We start from the raw sequence: 19,591 nt of genomic DNA on the forward strand, positions 1-19,591 counted from the left end.
TCCTCAGTCGTATTAAATTTCCCAGTAGTCATATCTAGCATTGTTCAAAGCTCCAGCAACTAAGAGGCGCCTGAAAAAATATTTGGAAAAACTTCAATATCTGAAATTGCGCGCGCGCACACACACACACACACACACACACACACACAAAACTTACTATAGGAAAAAAAAAAATAGGCAAGGCACCCCTTGGTTGACCTCACAGATTGCAAGGACCTTGTCACCTTACAATCCCTTATTTTTTATTTTTTTCACCTACAGCACCTGGTCTTCCTAGGTGGTCTCTCATCCAAGTACTAACCAAGCCGAACCCTGCTTAGCTTCCGAGATCAGATGGGATCGGGCTTGTTCAGGGTGGCATGGCTGTAGACAGGAAAAAAATTTTTAAACAGAACTTTGCTGAATTTTCTTATACTCATTATAAGGTCCATTATAGGGTTAAAAAAAAATATGTACGATGAGGCAACATAGTCATTTTTAATATTTAGGGTCCCTGAAGATCTTAATCTAGACCTGTTCTTCTCTTTTAACCCCTATTAATCACCAGGTCCTAACAATCTGGCATGCTAAATATCTCTGGCATCCCCACTGTCCCACACCCCAGCCCTCATCCTTAGCGGCCACCAGCCTCTTATCTTCCCACCTGGAATTTATGAGAAGTTTCTTTGTTATCTCCCTGTTTCCTTCATACCATCCTTCCCACAGGACCACTGGAGTGGCTTCTCCCAAAAGCGGTTCTAAAATCATTCTCATCCCTTGCAAAACAAAAACAAAAACAAACAAGACAAAATAAACCCTCTGTGATGGTTCCACACTGACAACCAGACAAAGTCCAAGCACCTTAACATGACTTAAGATTTCCCTGAGGTTTTCTGGTGCTTCTCAAATGTGATTTTCTGATCAGTTTGACCAGATACATTTGGAAACTCCTCAATTTCCTGGGAGGTGGCCCAGGGTTACATGTATAACAAGCCTCGCAAATATAAAATGTGGAGACCGCCATCTACCTCCCCCGGCCCATGTACCATCCCTCACTCACCAGCAAAAACAGGGTGTCCCATCCTTGGATGCTTGTTAAAATCACCTAGGAGGTTTGTTTGTTTGTTTGTTTGTTTGTTTGTTTGTTTGTTTGTTTAACACCAGTGCCAAAGCAGCTCTAGATAAATTAAAGAAGACTATCTATCTGAAAATGTAGCCCAGGAATTGGTACTTTTAGAAGGTTCCCAAGTGAATCTAATATGCAGCTAGGATTAAGAACTACAGGTAGCTTTGAGGGTTGAGTTTTTCAGAAAATACCTACATACCTATTATGTGTCCATCCCTTTGCCCATAATATTCCCTACCTGGAATTAAGCTCTGCCTTGATATCTGCTCAACTAATTCCTCTGTATCCCTTAGGATTTGGCTTAGACGATACTAACAGTCCCAGGGAGCTCTCCCACACTCCCTCCCTCAGGCTGTGTTTGGTCCACTTTCTCTGGGCTCCCATAACACAAAGTGCTTATCTCTAATAGCATAAGAAATACAATTGTGTACATAATATAATTGTTTTACTCTGTTTCCTCTCAATGAGTTTTGAGTTTTGAATGATTATTGATTGAATAAATGAAAGAAGAAATTAATGAACTGATCTTCTTGATAAAATAGTGGATAGGTCACTTGCTTAGAGTAAGAGGCCTAGGGTGAAGTTACAATATTGAAAAGGAGACTCTGTGAATTAGCAAGAGATGAATGAAAAAATTGAATTTGGCAAATATGTTAAAGTAAAACAGGAATAAATTTCTTTACTGTAGTTAAAATACTGGCTTAGCCACACACTCTATTTTATGTGTAAGGTAGTGTAGGTGCCTTAGGACAGTATGTATGTAATTTGCTAAGACCCAAAGAGGATTTAGTAACGGTTGTAATGGATTGTCAGCCCCTTACACCTTAGTGTAAACGAAAGCTTTGAAGATAGGAGAAGGGTGCCATCTACTGAGAAAACAGAGTATAACAGATAAGTGAAAGAGATTTCTCACATTCAAATTGTTCCTACAAATTGTCCTACCTAATTTCTCGCTGTCAGCTGCATATTTTATCAAGCATTTTCCTAGGTTATTTTAAGCACATTAATATTTAGGAAAACTTTACATTTCCTCAAGAAATATCCCATGTCCATTTTTTAAATACATCGCTGTGTTCACATTTCCTTAAATTTTGTAGTATTTTTTTCTAAGTGTCCTTAATTAAAATTTTAAAAATAAAAATTAGAGAATGTCACAGCTCCAAAGTCCACACTGTTATTCATACACAAGCAACCTACCACTTGTTTCATTAATATATTCAGGCGGGAAGTTTTTTGACACCAGGCAAGGGCCAGATATGCTCACATTATTTAACACAAAATGCAATGTTCAATTAAATGCATCGTTGAGACATTAGCAGAAATTCATCCCTGGCACTGCAATTTACACGGCAGAGCAGATTAAATCACCTGGATGACAATGAAGGGAGAGCCACCTGAAGCCTGAACTTCAGTTCCTACGGGCATAGGATGGATAATGTCCTGTTAGTGGCATAAGATAGTTTCTCTCCATCCTTCCTCATACACAAGAGACTCTGTTACTATTAAGATAGGAGGCAGAACCAAACAGTTGTTTCTGTGTCCTTCTTGCTAAGATCACCTGAAAGTTCAAACATAAGTAGAAAAAGCATTTATTGAGCATCTTTCATGTGCTGGCCACTGAGCTTTTTACCTTATAGATAGTGTATAATTTAATCAAAATATTTATATAACGTAATCGGGGGATCATTTCATAAACTATATAAATATATATACTTATAAACTATATATATATATATAAAGAACACACTTTCAGAAATACTTCTATGGGCGTCTTATGCAACAGAATGTTAACTGGTCCAGAAAAGCTACTTGACATCATTTAATTTCTATGGGGAAAATCTTAAACATTTTATGGAGACAAACAAATTTTCCTATACAAATTAACAATGTGAACATGATTTAAAGGGACTCTTAAGATCAGAGTGAAGGGTTGGCAAACTACAGCTCTTACATCAAATCCAGCTTACAACCTATTTCTGTAAATAAAGTTTTATTGAAACATAACCGTACTCATCTATTCACGTATTGTCACTGGCTGCTTTTATGCAACAATGGCAGTGTTGAGTAGTTGCAACAGAGACTGAATGGACTACAGAGCCTAAAATATTTACTATGCCCCTTTACAGGAAAGATTTGGAAGCCTTGATCCAGTGAACTGTTAAGCACATGGTGGAGGCTTGTAAAAAATCAGCAGTTGATACATCGAGATTCATGAACATGAACACCAAGACATCTATCTGCAACCCAACTTCTTCCACGCACCGGCTGATGCATACAAAGGAATTACAACAGAGGCCAGAAGTTCAGCCTCCCACGGCCCTCAGCAGAGAGTTAGGAACTCCAGCCCCAGCGTATATCTACCAAAGTTCCCGTACACTCGGCATTTTCAGCTCCCACCACCACTCCTGAAATTGCCTCCCATGTCTCTGGCTCCCACTTGCCAGAGTGGGCTTCCAACACCACCTTGGCGTTTGTCAGTTAGCACTTGTGTTTCCTGGAGCCTTTATCAGTTAGGAACGCATTCGGTGGCAAGTAGCACAAATTCCTACTAGATAGAGGTTTTAAAAAACAGGCATTTTTTTTTTTTTAAATCCATTGAAAAAGAAATCTAGCAGTAAGCGTCCAGGACTTGTTCTAAGCAGGAAGGATAATAGAGCGGGGAGGGCAACAGTCTGAGGAGGCATTCCAGCCAAAATGTCTTTTTCCAAAACTTCCCTGGTTGCCTGGCCTTCCACTTACATCTCACTGTTCAGAACTAGCTTGGCCGGCAACCCCTTCACGCAAGGTAAGCGTGTGAGTTTTCTGGCCTGTGCGGTAGGGGAAAGGAGAGCACTCGGGAACGGCTTTTAGAGTGGCCGGAAGACAGTGTCTGACTCAGTGTGCCTTTGCTTTGTTCCATTCTCAAACATGCTGTCGCCATTGTTTGTTCGAGTGAGGACGGGGCCCACTCCTGGTGCCCCACATGGATGTGGGCCATGTTCAGCAGATCCCAGAGACGCGGAAGCTGTGGCCTCGTGTGCTTGTCACAGGCTTCTTTCCTCGTGACGCTGGGTGTGAGGGAAGGCGAACTGTGGAGCCCTCTGAGCGATGCCACCGTACCTTACCGACTTTACCATGATCTCCCCTCTTTCCTTATTCTAGAGTTTGAAAGGAATTTCTAAGTGCACCAGGCCTATCAGGAAAAAATTTTCTGATGCTCTCCTTAGCATGTCAAGTTAGTTCATCTCTAGGAGGTTTTCCAGATATCTCCAGACAAGGTTGAATCTGTAGATTGTATATAGTTCGGGATCCCACGGTGGGATCCTTGCACATCAGAAAGGCGGAGCTAGAGAAAGTAGACAGAAATATAGTATCGGGAATGTGAGCTCAGGGCTTACGTGGGGCTACAGATGGGAGTATCTATGGCATACCTACCTCTTGCTCCAAGCTTAAAGTCTTTATTTTACTTATAAAATATTAAATTTATTTAGCATAATATAAAATGTCATAATGTATACTTTAATTATAAATATTTTGACCATTTAAAAACCAGAACAGAAACAAAGTCCCAGAAACATGGTAACTAGTACAGTGTCATGTTCATAGTTTAATAGGGATCTATACCTAAGTGGTTGGTTGGTTGAGTTATTTTTGTTAAGGTCTATGCTAAAAAGTTATACAAAATATGTAACATTTATTAAGTATTCTAAAAAATTATCTTGCTTTACAAGCAGTCAGAGTTTTCATTCTCCAAATTATAGTTGTATTCACCTCAAATGCATCACAAAATTAATATTTACTCTTTTACTGAATACATTGCTTTGGTCATGTGTAAATATTAACTTTGCTTCTATACAATATTCTGACATAACGATAGTTAAATTTGGTGTGGAACATCTAAATTCAATTTTTGTACATTATCTCATTTGATTTCCACAATTATTTACCCACTCCATGTTCTCCAGCTTGGCTCAGCCTCCTCAGAAACATGCTGCCTTAGTTACAGGCAAATTTGAGGGGCGCTAGTTAAGGGCTTCCCCAAATATTTTTGCAACCTGCTCACTAATGTTTGACATCTTTTTCTAAAGAGATGAAAGTTTCATTCCACAATTAGAAATAAGACCAAACAAAATTTCCACAGGATAGGTAACATTTTATTGAATTTTACACACAGGTGCAAAGGTGATGTGGCCAGTGATCCAACACAGGCTCAACTATTATAAATATGTTTTCTCATCTGTGAAATAGAATAATAATTATCTCTACCCCATGTGTTTTTCCCAGGATTAAATAAGATAATATTTACAAAGCATTTAGTGAGCCTGTATCGTTATTCTTGCTCTTTCTTGTTCTTTGACTGATGGGAAAAAAGAAAGAGAGTGCAAAAGGCACCAAATTATCTAAGGAGAGGAGGGACATATTTCACGAGGTGAAAAGAATACCAAAAGAATAGAGGAGTTGCTGTGGCACATAATGGTCAAAATAGGCCAAACTTCCCAATTTTGCCCACTAGCAGGTGGTCCCATCAAGGGTCCATGGACAGTAGAGTCTGACTCACTGGAGGAGGCAATGAAGCATTTAGCCACCAGATGGCAGCAGAGCGCCACTGCTATTTCACCCTCGGGCAGCACTGCCGCTTGATGCTGAACTAATATATATACATACAATGTTCCTAAGAACAGGGTTTGCAGAAATGGAAATAAAAATTATACCAGCCAGACTCACTTTAATGAATTGTCTAAGCCCTGAGTCCTAGTGTTCCTAAAATCATATTTCCATCCACTTTTCCTCATTCCATCTTTTCTTCTTGCTGTTCATGGGAACATAGAATAACTAGTAAATCTGATTTACTTCGAAAGAGAATCATTCTGTACCCACTGTAAAGAATTGCAAGGTCCACTTTGCAATAAGCATTTTAGCTGTTCCTTCTAAACCCATAGGGGTTCAGCTCTGGCTAAAACCTTTATTAAAACAAAACACCTTTGCCATGCTCAACAGCAGCACCACTAATAGGCCTATTACATTAGGACAAAGCAGCTCAAAAACAAAAATGCCACAGAAATTCAATGGCTTTCTTGCAGAGATGTAAAGTATTATTCCATCAACATCTCTTTTTTAGCATTGGTTAATAACATTATACGAGTTCCTGGCGTCCAGCATTATAATTCAATATCCGTGCACACTGTAGTGTGCTCACCAGCAAAAGTCTAGATTCAGCCCCTCACCAAACAGGGTAAGATCCAGTAATGTAATTTTTACTTTATTATTTTCTTAATAAAATAACATGTACAAAGGGGGGAAAGGAAAGTTTATAACGAAAATACGATCACTCACAGGTGTGCCCACGTCTATCCCTCAGGTGAGCCCATGTCTACAGGCATCCTCCCCCTCTTTGTTGTCATGCATCTTTTGTACCCTCTGTGTGGTTACTGTTCTATGCTTCAAGCCTCCATCATCTCCTGGCTGGAGACTGGTCTCCACCCGTCTACCTGCCTCCTCCCTGTTTATTCTCACCAGAGTAGCTAATGTGAGCCTTTTGTGTTTGGCCCTTTCAATGAAGTTGTACATGTTTATAAAAAATAAAATACCCACAAAAGTAGAGATTTTGGCCAAAAAAAAAAAAAACATAATGAAGTGTCTGGCTGAATAGGTTAGCATTTAAAGACATTCGGCCTTTGTTTAATCCCAATAAAATCCCTTCTACCCTCGCTCATGCCTAGAGTTCACCTTCTGACAAACTGAAAAGAAGACCAAAAGCCCCAAATTCATCTATTATTCTCCCCCTCTCCACCCCTGTCTTTAGCAGGCTGCCCAAGCTCTGTCTTACCACAATAGCTCTCTACTTGGGCATTTCTGAGGCCAGGAAGCTGTATCCATACCTCTCAAATCAGATCAGATTGGGCTCTGCCCTCTGGTTGAGCCAGAACCCGCTAGATCTCACTGAAATCCGCAGGTCAAGGGTGAGGCACCTGACACTCAGCATAACTCTGCCCCTAACCAGCTGTAGGACGTTGGCAAATAGCATAGGCTTTCCTGTTCTCCATTTTCGATTAGAGGCAGGATTTAAAATTTTCTTAAATCACTTTAAATTTTAAAAAGACTACGATATCCTAGCCAGGAAAAGTAAAAATAATTAGATACAAAATCAGGAGCAGAAAAAAATTTGAAAGGCAGCAGAATGAAAGATGATCAGGAACATCATAGGTTTTTAGGGCTCAAATATCAGAGGATAGAAGAACGAGGCTCTCCTCGCACAAACTGGTGGAATAAACTTAGGTAATTAGAGACCGGTAATTGTAGAATGAGACAATAAATGACTTAATAAAACAGTTGACCATGACTCTTACCAGCTATGGATGAATGGCCCATCTCCAAATGCTGTAATTAAATATCTCTGAAACTCTATTCTAGCAGTGAGTAAGCCTTTCTTCCTTTATACTTTCAATAGCTTGGGAAGTAAAATATAATCAGCTTTCCAGGTTACTAAATCAATGATTCTCCAAGTGTAATTGACAACTCTAGACTAGAGATCAGAGGATTTCAGAGTGAGAAGGGAAGAGTTGATGAACAGCAAGTCCAACTTTTTATTTAGTGCACGAGGAGAGTAAAGACAAGGATGGTTGGGTGACTTGTCAAAGGTCACACAGAAGGGTAGCTCGCTCCCAAAACGTCTGACTGGCTATCTCACTACCATGCAAACTCATCTGTGAAACACTTCTAACCGGTCAGTATTGGATTGGTCTCCGGGTACTGAAGCCACAGCCACCCTTCACTTCTGGCATTGATTCACACCCTTCCTCCCTGTTCATGCCTCTGGCACTGCCTGTCAGCCTGGGTAGGTCATAGACAAGGAGACCTCTTGCAGTGTTGGAGTCATTTCGCCTCCCCGATGTAGGTTCCTCTCTGAGGTGGGCCCAGAGAATACGGTCACAGGCAGCTCTTCAGACACAACATTCAGGTGTTTCTATTTGTGATGGCAGCTGAAGAACTGGACTACTTAGTGCTCCGAGGGCTTATACATCCAACAAGTGTCCTCTAGAAATTTAAAAAGTTAGAAAGCCATTGTATTACGGCACCTTGTACATGTTCTGAATTCAACCTAACGTGTCAAAGAAAGAAGTCACACCTAGGAACACGAAACAGCATGGCTCTTCTCGGATTTGCCCTGAGAGAGAAGACAGAGTTAAGGGGAATTCCATTGATAGACGTTACCTCCCTTCACTATAACTCTTGGCAATAATAAGGATGGCCTTTGTCATCTGATGCAGTGGTGGCGGTTTTCATGCACCACGTGATGGAACAAAACAAACAAGCATCGCGTATTGTGCCAGCCTTGTAGCGAGCCTCCTACAGCACCTCTTGGGGGAACTCCCTAGACCCTGCCAAGACTAGATGACAGCTATGCTTTTGCAGCTCACCTCGTTTTGTGCAGGGTCCACTCTCCCCAAAGCCTTGGGATCCAGGGAGAGAACAGTGGAAGCTGCCATCACTCATCCCCTTGCAATATTTTCTCATGAAAGCAGATACAACATTTTTTTTTTAATCAAGTAGAAATCATCTTCAGGTCAAACAGAAATGTAATCCCTTGAATCTCAAAGTCTCAGGCCTCCACGCTGTCAATTAAGACCTCCCTAATCATCTGGAAGTGTTTTTTTTGTTTGTTTGTTCATTCGTTTGTTTGTTTGTTTTTCCCTAAATCTGACTCTCACCTTGCCAGGTCCCTCAGGCTCTTTTAGTCATCCATAATTTCCCACAGAAATGAAAGCGATTCCTCTTTAATTCAAATGTTTGAGATTCCTAACCTAGAAATTTAGATTTAGAAGGACATATGCCTGAGGCCCTCATTCTAAAGAACCTAGATCTATAATTGAATTTGTGAGATGGTTTATAGGAAGCAGGAGGGGGTGGGTCATGGGATCCCATGTCCCTCTTTTGGAAATCTGTCCAAACCTGAATTTCAATTCTACAACTTACTAGCTGTGGGGACTTGGGCAAATCACTTCACTTCTTCAAATCTCATAGATCATTTGTAAAAAAAACTTTGATAACAAGTTTGATAATAAACAATCAATACATTTCAGCTATTACCACTAATTATTATTAGCAGCTGCTGGGAAGGCAATGTCACATTACAATTGGGCTTGTGGGTTCTGAAATTATAGTACCTAAGTTAAAATCCTGGCTCCATCCCATACTAATTATGTGACTATCAGCAAATTATTCAAATTCAAGTCACAGGTTTTTCTTCTTTAGTATAAAGATGAGGCTGTCATGAGGAATAAATGAGAAAGAAAAGCATCGTATCCACAGGAGAGCATGGCACAATGTTTGGCATGTAGTAAGCATTTACAAAATATTAGTTATTGTTGTTATTATTATTATTATCATTATTAATGGAAAAGTAGCAACAGCAGTGGTAGCAACATTGGTTCATTTGGGAGACAGCTTGTAATTAATAATAGTGGAATGTTTCCGAAAGTGTCACATTTGGCACATTTAACATTTCCATCTTTGGACCTCATTACAGATAGCCCTCCTCTCTGAGTAGGGCAAGGACCTTTGAAAGAATGTTCTGGATGAGCTAGGAGCGCATGTCTTTAATAACTTTCTGGGTGGGGGAACTTCGCCCCCCCTCCCCTTCTGAGCTGTTCTGTTTGATTTATTAAAACTCTTTCTCATGCCACTTGAATAGTTGGAATACTAATAACAACAATAATAATTGCTGCCAATATTTCTAATGCAAAAATTTTCACTGGTCTAGTATGCATTTTAAGCATTTACCTGAAGTCAATATATTCTCAAGAGGTGCTATTCTATAATAGATGTGCTCCGGATTTGAAGTTGAAACAAAACCGAACATATAAACGCTCCTCCAACTTCTGGCCAGAGAGTACAGTGGCCCTGGACCGCCACTGAAGATTTTTTCATCCGTCTCCTCATCTATGAAAATAGGAACCTTAATAGCTGCCCTGCCTGTCTTCCAAGGTTGTTATTGGAGATCAGATGAGGAAAAACTTGGATCGAATTATAATTGAAGTCGTTGTACAAAATTAAGTTCTTATTTCAAAATCTGAGCTCACTCACCCACACAAACACTAGTTCTTGGATTTTGTTTGTACTAACTGAAAAACAACTTATTTGGTTGGTACGTTTACCCCATTGGCCCGAATTTGGCTCTCAGAAAGGAGGGATGGGCAGCTTCGGAATAGGCTTTAAGGTCTTCGGATGCAGATCTAGCCTCGCTGGAGACAGGGAGGCTATGCTTCTGCTGCAGGAACCTTTCCCAGCCTCCTTTAAGGAGTTTTACCAGGTCTTCGCAGAGCTGTGCATGCGCCAAAATATATATTGACATGATAAACCACAATGGATTTAAGTGTTTAAAGTCAAAAATACACTTTTAAAAATAAGTACTTAAATTGGCTGATTGAGCAATAATACCTGGATGCTGAACTGAATTTGTTTACAGTAAACCACAGAGCAAACTTTTTCTTAACGTTTTGCGCTGAAGCAAAGAAAACCAGAGGAGAAAAACACAATTCTATGAAACATTTCCTCACTTCTACAGTATGGAACAATTGCAGAATTATAGAGCTATGCCAACAAACTCTGACAGTCTCTATAAAAATGTTTAGGTTCCAATTAAAATTAAATATGCTTCCTATGCCCCTGACTCTGTCTGCTTCTGTCTTACATCTGTCCCTTACGCCTCCTGTTATCTTTTTTTCTGACGTCCAAAAAATATGTTGCAAAAGTATCCCCCAAACTTGAAAATAAAAATTGCAAAAAAAAAGTCAGGTGTCTATTTTTCACTTAACGTGTTCTGTGTTTGTCTGTCTAAAAATGGAAGCATACAGACTCTTTTCTCTCTTCCCTTGCTTATGTACAGTTCCTATTACACTTTCCAGTTGGCTCCATTGTTTTAATTTGGGTGGAATATTGTGAAATATTTTGACTTGAGCAACCTCTCATGTGGGTGGGATAACTAGATTGCGGAGGTGATTTTGTCTCATTCATTCAGTTCATTTAGGGAGACATCGCTGCCTTCAGCATATGCTGAGAAGTGATATATTATTATTTTGTGAGATTTCAAGCACCAACTTGAAACATCAGAGAGGTGAAACCCTGTTTAACTAGGTGGGCGGTTCAGAGAAATCTTGCTAATACCATGTCCTCCAATACAAAGATGTTCAGTGCAGTCACAAGGGGTGGGGGAGGGAAGCAGAGTGCTAGGAAGGTCTCAGAACTTGCCACGATGGCCCTTGCTCCTCCACTTGTCCAGAACTGGCTGTCTAGTCCAGGAGGAGGAACTGGAGAGTAGTAACCCTCTAAGGCACAAATGTATTGCGGTAGATCAGTGGTTGACAAATTCTCCCTGTGGTTTAGAGAGACCCTCCACGTGTTGAGACCAATACCTTAGGGTTGCTTGCCACTGTCAAAGGTGAAGTTCTAATAGGTAATGTATTAGGCACAGCATAGCTGCAGGCAGCCAAGACAATAAGCAGCATGTTTCCTAAAAGGGGAAAATTTGTTTCTTCCTTTCATCTGAGATTACGTTGCTTCGATCTCAAGTTAGTATCTCATTTTATGCCAGCCCTCTTATCAAAGCACTGATCTGGACTGTAAGTACATTGTGTGATATCCCAGAGGAGAGTGAGAAACCAAGGCAGTCCTCTGGGTGCTTGGCATCATGTCAGCAAGCAAACTGATTTTTTCACTGAGGATCTCAAAATTCCCTTTGGGAAGTGATATTTCCTTAAAGGTGTTCAGCATTCTATAGATTCAAAATTGAAAGAGTTTTTGAATTGCAAAACTTCATGCGCAACCTTCGTTTACTTTATTTGTGACAAGAGCACCTACTCCCTCCTTGTCGCACATGGCTTTGAAGTTCATTGAACTTACTGTCTTGCCTTACCTATTGTCCTTTGCTGCCTTAACCCTGGAAAGCTTTGATACTAATTTTACCAGTTCATTTTCATTAACTCAATAAATAGGATTTCCGAGTTTTTTAAATGCCTACTACTACTCTCATGCAGACACTCATGTGACCTCTTTTAATCCACATTCTAAAACCCAGGAGACATTCCTTAGAAAAGCAAAGTCAGACAATACAGCAAGAACCAAAGTCACCCATTTGGGCGATGGTCACGACTATTGCCAGGAAGAAACAAGTTTTGTCCCCCCAACCCTTGTCATACACAATATATTCACAATCCCTCCCTTTTCCTACCTGGCATTTCATTACTCCTGATGCCCAGACCCTCTTCTCTTGCCTTAAGGATCTTTTTGTTCACAGAGCTATAACTTACTAATATGCTTTCTAGTTCATTTATTGTGTTTATTATAAATTTTTGCCTCTCTCTACAATCATATAAGTCCCATGAGGTCGGGGACCTTTTCCTATTTTGTTCAGTAATGAATCTCAAGGTCCAAAGACAGTGTAGCAAATAGTAGTAGGTACTCAGTAAATATTTGCTATACAAATGAATGAATGCTGAAAGAGAGGTACTTCTCTAATTCTCAGGTCATAAAGCATATCCTACTGACTGCTAAATCTTTTCCTTACTTACTTTGTCATCTCTAGGTGCAATGTTGGCAAAATTTTAAACTTCTTCATGTCTTTTTTCTACTCTCTTTAATTTCCTCCCACATTGCCTACTGCCCAGAGCTTTTATTTAATTTAAGCACATCCATTTCTTTTGTACACTCTGACCCATATTCTTCAAAGTGACTCATGTTTCAATATTTAATGCACTGTCTCTCTTGGTTATTTATCCCTTCTAAGTAAATCCATCCCACCATTTGTTTTATTGTTTAGAGAAGTATTTGGAACCTCAGAGCTATAGACATTTCAGGAAAAAGTTTTCTATTCAAGTTAACATAATGCTATGGCTATCTTTGTAGATATGCTACAGTCTTCTTGAAGATTATTGAGTTGCCAAACTCTACATCCTATGCAGCTGACCTTCTCCCTTAGAGATACCCAGATAGTAAAATTACTATAACTAGTATTATAATTACTCAGCACTAAAGAATTCTTACTCAAGACTAGGATGCTATTTTCAAAGTATGAGGAGTTAAAACATGGAAGTAGATGGTAGTGCTCTGTTATTTCAACAAATAAAAAACAAAGTTATAAAATCTTTGATTTTCAAAACCACTTGAATGGATATTTCATGAGTATCTTTCTACTTTTCCTTATCTTTAAAAGTTAGGAAACGGTTAACAAAAATAGCTGATATTTTTTGGTGCTTCCTATGATCCATTTACTGTGCTAAGCTTTTTACAGACATCGTCTGAATCAAAGCCCACAACCACCATCTGAGGCTGGTATTTACAGTTGCAGAACTTGAGACATTCACATCTAAGTAGTTCATCCAAACCTCACAGTTAAAAACAAGTGGTGATATAAATCTCGCTATACAAAGCAGAGCCTAAACCTCCAACCACCAAGTGGCACATCTCCCATACTACACCTTATTTCCTCAGCTTCTCATACCTTCTCAGCCATACCCCCATACCAAAGTTATAAATAAGTAAAGGAACTTTTTAAAAGAGATATGAGTAACCAACATAAAGAGTAGAGCCCTCTTGTGCTAGGTGTGTGTGGGGGAGGGGGGCGGAGGTCCTAAGGAGGTGACAGGCTGGAGGTGTGCACCCTGAGGTTAAGGACTGCAGAACAGCTAAACAGTTTGGGCTGGGAGGCGGTCATTGTTGTTATTTGGTATGGTTTTCCCAAGAGGTAGAAAAATGTAGTCTATTGGCGTTGTGAAAGACATTCTTTAAAAGTGGGAATTATATACAGAATCTCTCAAGGATTTGGAATGCTGTTCTACAAGATGACATATACATTTCAAGTGAAAGAAACAGGGAGACAAGATGACATGACACTCTAGTTGCCAAGTATATGAACAATAAATTGAAAATACCCCCAATGCCATCCACAACACCCCAAATCTTTAAGGAGCTTATGCATGTGCCAGGAAACTCTTCGGTACAACAAAATGACAAAATCAACCCTTTCGTCCATGAAAAAAATCCACTCTGCAGATAATCCAGGTCTTTCGCTTTATTCCTACTTGCTATTTTTAATGACAGAGAACATTGCCATCTCTCACTAATGTCATGTCTAACTATTACTTCAAGAGCAGAACACAGAAACAGAGTTAACAGGGCGCACAGAATCAAACTTTTTGAAAGTCTTCTTAGAGTCAGTGAAAAGGTTTGGTGGAGAATCAGTTACACGGTCAGTGGTGCTGGTTATTTGTAAATTTCCTCCTAAAGTATAAATTCTCACATTCGCTTTAACATTCCCTACAGAAGCCTCTTAATAAATACTAAATACTAAATGATGGAATGAATTTGAATGATAGTCACGGTTAGGAGCTGCTAAGAAATGAAAGACACAGAGGAGGCAGCGTGGCCACAGGGAAATCGGCGTGGGTCGATATGACGACCGCATTCAGTTACTGGTTCCTTAAGCTCCACGAGTCTCAGTCTTACATCTGCTGGTCCAGAAGGGTACCGACTTCACAGGGTTGGAGTTTTAAACACGATCATGTTTTGGCAATACCTTGTAAATGGCAAGGTGCTGTGCAAATGTAGAAGTATCATGATGGTCTCTGTTTTTGCCAGTTAGTGTGGGACGTGACAGATACAACCTATGTATGCGATGCAGGGACAAAATGATAGGCACCCACAAATAATCACGGACAGAGCCAGCTAGAGCTGTATTTGTGGTAGGGCACAGAGAAGGTGAGAAGAGGGGAAGCCATGTGAGAGGTCAAGGAATTACTTCGGGGCTAGGGCTAGTGTCTGGTGGAATTGATACACACAGATTTCAGCGGGGGGTGAGAATTGGCTGGAGGTGGCTCCTGAAGGGAATGAAGGACAGCCTGGAAAGAGAAGAGAAAGGAGAGGGCTCCTGTTCCTGAGTAGAGGGATGACCTAACCAAAGGTCATGGGTAATATGAAGTTTCTTCTGAGTGACTTGGAAATATTTCCTGTTCTTTTTATTATCTACCCTTCAAAGATGATATTTTTTTGGTGCCTGTTCTTACTAAGTGGAGACTTCAGGTATATATGAAGGAACTAGAATGGTGGTGGGGTATGAGTGAGAAGAAAAATATAGATAACATTCCGAAATAAATTATATATTAAAATTAAAAGTGAAGGAGTGAAATAAAACAATCAATTTGGTTTTTTGCAACCTCTTCTAGCAGAGATGTAGTTTTGGAGGTTTTTTAAGGGAAGAGTTTGAGGAAGGGGGTCAAGTGAGACAGTTATAGTAGTTGATAGTATAATTTTACCAGAGTAAACCAAGAATCAGTTGAGGCTTTCGCTTACTACGAATAAGTCCATTATCGATCTTTACAGATGCATTTCAAATATTACTTGCCCAACACAAGCGAAACCTTCTTTGGGTTTCATAATAACCTATAGGATAGATAGGGTGTTTTTAAAATTATAGTTCAGAGTAGGAAAGGCTCTAACATATTAAGCAACTTACTGAAGATCATAGAGGCAATAAGCAGCAGAGCCAGAACTCAACCCCAGATATTTCGACTCCAAATGCAATGCTATTTCCACAACCTGTCATAGTTTACTTCTGTGTATGAGGCGGGATTTGTTGGTGTAGGTTCTGGAGTTGGAACCTTTCTTTTCATTGTGAATGATCTTTTGTTTTTCAGTGCTCACTGCAATCCACAGCCAATACCCGGCGCTTTGAATCACTCCCTTCTCTTCTCTCCATGTCTCATCATCGTTCGCTATCAGTTCCTCTCTCTCCCCGCTGCCTGAACCTCCTTGCAACTTGCCCCCTGTCCCTCATCCTGCCCAGACCAAAGTACGATACTCTGCAATGACCCTTACTCTCTTGGAGTTTCTTTGGGAGAACAACTATGACAGTAGAGAGACCTGAGTTGGTCCCAAGCCTATTGAATTGTGGTAGGCAGCGATGATGATGATGATGATGATGATGATGATGATGATGATGATAATGAGAAAGAAAAAGAAAAAGAAAAAGAAAAACTGTGCCCATAAACCTAGGTCACTTTTGTAGACTGGTGAAAGCTTTTGTAGGCGAACAGATTTTTAAATGTAATTTAGGAGTTTTCCTAGAAGAAAGCAGGTGTCCCGAAATGCACTTTGCATTCCATTGTGCAATGGCTCCATCCAGTTGTCGGAGAGCCCAGTGGCCCTGGGAGAAAGCCAAAGGGCGTCCAGAGCCGGGAGGCTGCAGGCGGCCTGGCTTCAGAGCTCACACCAGCCTTTCCACTGTCCCAAAGGCTGGCAGGCGCTGTCCGACACAACTAATGACAAGAGAAACCACTCACAATATTGAAACCTGTCCATAAAAATTGTTCCTGTGTTAGAATCGAAGGGCAACACAAAGCACCTTTTTTAGTCTCCTTTCCAGAATAAAGCATGTGACACTTAAGTGATTTTTATTCTTCTGAAAAATAAAATGACAATAAAAGAACATTTAAGTGACTTTATTTGCCTAATTTTACCACATCCGATTACAGTTCCAGCTATATGGCACAGTAGAGCCAGAGGGAAAGGCCTCAGACAGGTCACATGTGAGCTGAGCCTCAAAAAATATGTGAGATTTTAACTGCAGCACTTAGGTGAGAGCCGTTAAGTTGAGAAATAGGGTGTGTTCAGGAAATGTGAGTGCAGCAAGAAGATACTGTGCATAGAAGGCGTATAGTGAGATATTTTCACATCTGTCTCCCTCACTGAAATCTAAGATCCTTGAGGACAGAGCCTGGGTCTTGTGTATCTAAAAACAATCCCTCCCCAGCTTCCTCAAGCCTGCACCCTTTGTAAACGTCCCCATATCTTAGGGGACTTTATAAACTAAGAGAAGGAATATGTATGTTTTCCTGAGGTAATAGGAAGGTCTTAGAAATTTAAGCAGGGACATTACTATATTTGCATTTAAGGATTTGCCTGGCTGCAATATAGAGAAGGAATTGGAGTAGGGTGAGAATTTATGGGAGAAAACACCATAATCAGGTACAGTCATCTGGGATCATCGTAATAACCTGTCTCAAAGCCTCCAGAATTATTCTTCCCAACACAAGTCATATTTTACTCTCTCCATCTCAAAAACCCTTCCGAGCTTTTAAGTTTAGAATGAAGTTTTCAGGTCCTTCATAATGTGAACCTATTCCACCCATCTGGATTTTCTTTCTCCTGAGACCTCCCCTTACATGCTCTGGTTTGTCAGCAAGGACTAGTCTTCAAATACACCACGTGCATGTGCCCCTTTGTGTTCATTAAGGCTACGTATGCGCTGAGAAATTTACTCTTGGTCTTTCTGAGGCACTCATTTCATTCTCCCATACAGCACAGAGCCAGATGGTGATTCATTCATCCATGCTCTGCCACACAAGCTAGCCTAGCACTTGCATTACAGGTACTTGGCAAATATTTGTTGAGAAGATTTGAACTGTAATAGTAGTGCGTGTACTTGAATTCATTTAATATTTATTGAGCACCAGAAACCATAAACAAAAAGATCGATCCATTTAATTACATTAAAATGTAAAACGCTGCACAGAAATTAGAAAAAGATAAAAGACAAATTGGGAAAAATATACAGAATACATCTGACAAAGAGGTAATTTCCTTAATATACTAAGAGTTTGCAAATCTAAAAAAAAAAATGGGCAAAGGAAATAAAAACAGCCATTTCTTTTCTCACTCATCAATTGTAAGGCTGAGTTTTAAAGTTCCCAGTGGGATGGAAGGTGTGAGGGAAGATACTCACAGGCTTTGTTGATGGGAGTATAATAAACTGGCACGCTCCTCATGGGAGTGTGATTTTTCCATACCTACAAAATTTAAAATGCAGAAACCTATAACCTAGGAACTCCCTTCTCAGAAATTTCTCATATAGATAAAAACAAGAGCAAACAGCCATACAAAGAGGCTTGTTGCAATTTTGTTTCTAATGGCAAATCCATCAGGGTACACTGGTTCAGTTATGGTATGTCAAAGCAATGGAAAACTGCAGCCAATGGAATGAATCTATAATCGCCGAAGAATTATTCCAAACTCTATTACTATGTAGAAGAAGCAAGGTAACTCCAGCTCACGTACTATGATGGTCCTTTGTGCTAAACCAACAAATAAATATACAGATGTTTGTATATGCATGGAAACCCCTGAAAATGCGACATCATTGCCTTCTGGGCAGATTTATTTATATTTGTATACTCTTTTGCATTGTTTGAACCTGCGTATTTCTTAATCTGTTCAATTTTAAAAGTCAACCCTCCCCAAATACACATTTGTCTATTTATTACACAGAAGCATACCAGGCATTATAAATAGAAACGTAAATGATATTGTTTACATCCTCCAGCTTCCAAACGGATACAGTGAATCTGAAAAGGATTGCTTTTACATCCTGCACAGTGCGCCACCCTGCCCCACCCTGTTGGGAATCTATAGAGATGCGTGCTACCAGAGTGAGATGCACAATAACACAGTAAAATGCCTTCCGCCTGTTTTGTTAGTTGATAGTTGGCATCAAAGGCTTGCCTAACTCCTAAATTTCTCATGGCACTCACTAACATCCATCAGGTTAATTAGCTTCACTTCTCCCAAAGTACAATCTTGAAGTGAGAAATAGAATAATGGCAAATTTAACAGTAGTGATAAGAAAAACTCCTGAAACCCTAACCCTCCGAAGTGATGAAATTTTATCTTGAACAACATGAAGTCATCAAGGCATGTGTAAAGATGCAAACAATGAATTAGGTAGGTAATTATTGAAGACTAATTTAGAATTTAACAGCTTTGCCTGGGTGGAGCCATATTATAATCATATATGATAAAGGTTTGCTGATCAAAAATGTCCATTAGTTTGTCATTAAAAGCACTTCATAGAAAATACATCCATCGAAACCAGTCATCAAAGAGCTTTGCATTACTACAAAGCTATAGTAATCAAGGCCATGTGCTGCTGGCATAAAAATAGACATATAGATCAGTGGATTCAAACTGAAAATCCAAAAATAAACTCACAAATACAATCAATTTTCAACAAGAGTGACAAGACAATGGGGGAAAGCACAGTCTTTTCAACAAAAGGTGCTGGGACAAGTGGATAGTCACATGCAAAAGAATGAGGTTGGACTCCTAACTTCCTACCATCTACAAAAATTAATTCAAAATGGATCAAAGACCTAAATGTAAAGAGCTAAAACACAAAACTCTTTAGAAAAACAGAGGTGTAAATCTTTGTAACCTTGAATTAGGCAAGACAATTAGGTGTCATATCATACCTTCCTAGATATGACATCAAAAGCAACAAAGAATAGATGTCATCAAAATTAAAAACTTTTGTGTTTCAAAAGACACCATGAAGATACAACCTATAGTAGGAGAAAAAAATTACCAACCATATATCTGATAAGAGACTTGTATTTAGTATTCATAAACAACTCTTCTTACAACTCAATAATGAAAGTACATGACCCAATTTAAAAATAGGCA

General features: G+C 39.7%; 1 pseudogene; it reads right to left on the reverse strand.

Annotated features, from left to right (window-relative positions):
• Nucleotides 1-252: 252 nt before the first annotated feature.
• Nucleotides 253-371, reverse strand: LOC118612352 (annotated as a pseudogene).
• Nucleotides 372-19,591: the final 19,220 nt, after the last annotated feature.

This window comes from Rousettus aegyptiacus, unplaced genomic scaffold (assembly GCF_014176215.1).
Source record: "Rousettus aegyptiacus isolate mRouAeg1 unplaced genomic scaffold, mRouAeg1.p scaffold_m13_p_15, whole genome shotgun sequence".
Classification (NCBI taxonomy): domain Eukaryota; kingdom Metazoa; phylum Chordata; class Mammalia; order Chiroptera; family Pteropodidae; genus Rousettus; species Rousettus aegyptiacus.